This window comes from Etheostoma spectabile, chromosome 9 (assembly GCF_008692095.1).
Source record: "Etheostoma spectabile isolate EspeVRDwgs_2016 chromosome 9, UIUC_Espe_1.0, whole genome shotgun sequence".
Lineage (NCBI taxonomy): Eukaryota > Metazoa > Chordata > Actinopteri > Perciformes > Percidae > Etheostoma > Etheostoma spectabile.
This window is the reverse complement of record NC_045741.1, coordinates 18,205,925-18,207,667: the sequence shown is the minus strand read 5'-3', so window position 1 is coordinate 18,207,667 and position 1,743 is coordinate 18,205,925. Positions and strand designations below refer to the sequence as shown.

The 1,743-nt window shown below is 39.5% G+C and overlaps 1 pseudogene; it reads right to left on the bottom strand.

Moving 5' to 3' along the window:
• LOC116695329 (5-hydroxytryptamine receptor 3A-like) overlaps positions 1 to 1,743 on the bottom strand; it is a 176,825-nt pseudogene that overhangs the window by 54,689 nt on the left and 120,393 nt on the right.

Genomic DNA, 1,743 nt, shown 5'->3' with positions numbered 1-1,743 from the left:
CATTATTAACTGAGATTAATGAGAGTTGTGTAAACTTGAGAAGATCGGAGATAAGCTGTGATACTCTGCTGAGACAGCGAATCATGATGATGTTCTGAGGCAGAACAGACTATCCGCCCAAAAACACAAAGTCTGATCAGGTGTTGTTGATTTTACGTGTTATTGTATTGTGTTGTTTTGGGTTTTTAATTGTTTTGGTAATTTTTTTTTCTGTTAAAGCAGAGAGAGGAGGAGGAGGAGGGAGAGGAAGAGCAGAAAGGAGATTACCGGAGGAGGAGAGGAGAGAGGAGAGAAGGGGGAGGGACGAGAGAAGCTCCTACTAGCAGTCGTCATACTGTATTGTGTAAGCCAAACACTTGTTTTTTGCACTCCATTTCTAGCAAGACATTGAAATGACTAATTGTTTATTCTTGGGAGACTTACCCTGATCTTAACAAGAAACCAATAAATGCTAATCCCAGCCCCAGGACATAACCCTAAACAAAAACTAAAAACCAGGTATATCACAAACATGTAATAGTTTATGGTTTGTCTACTCAAAGGTTAAATATTCTCCATTAATGACGTTGTTTGACCAGTTTGTCCCCACAACACGAAGTAGAGTAAACACACCTGATAAATGCAACACTCAGCACTGACAGATCATAACGAACATACCTCTACAAACAAACACAAATCTCGAGTTACAATAAGGTACAATAGTTAAAATATAGTAAATAGTCTTTCTTTTAATACAAAAATCCAGTAGATTTTCAAACTTATGTTGCAAACAGACAAGGTACTTATGTCCTGTAGAGGACATTCAACAATCATGAATAGAAATGAATGACTAGAAATACATAAGACAAAATTGTGGTACATGCAGATGGATCATGAACACACACACAGCATGGGACTTGTTGTTCCAAATTTCTGGGAAGCACTCAACTTTTGATTTTCCAACCCCTCCACCTATGGGAGTTACAATGTGTGTACATTTATGCTGTTTAGAAGTGATGAACAGCAAACATACTGTCACAAAGGTGTGTCTCAGTCGATTTTTCCCAACATTACTGCCTTCTTTTCATCCCATTTGTCAAGATAATCGAATTACCAAGCTCCATGGCATTGCCATCTCCATCTCCATCAATCCATACAGATGGGTCCTCGGACGTTGACTAATTGCCACAGTCCCAAACACTCATCCTCATGTACCTAGACCCTGAGCATCTGATTTCACTTGTCTTTATCAACCTTGCAGTATATAACCTGCACATTTCCATTCATTCCTGACAGATTGTCAATGCTATTTAAATCACCACCATTTCTTTCCATTCCATTTGCTCGCTGATTCTCTTCCAATTTTTGACAGGCGACTTGTTCTTGACTTGCTTACCTTGTGTTCCTGTTTTCTTATTTATCTTGTATCCCTGCACATCTATGCATATGTATACATACAGTATGTATGTATGTATGTGTATAGCAAAGATGAACTTGGAACACACACACACACAAAATCATTCTGCACCTCCAGTAACCACTCACCCATTTTATTTTTTACACCTCCACCATTGGGAATTAAAACGAGTTCCATTCTAGACAAAGAGGTGGAGCTTTGAGGAAGTTGAGGCAAGCCAGATGAAGCCAGCAGTCAGTGCCATTGACGGCAGCCATCTGTTGCTCAAAGCGACGCAGGCCTTAATATAATTTAACAAGTAAGGTAAGTTGAACATGGGGGAAGGGGCGAGCTTGCTCTGTTTTGTT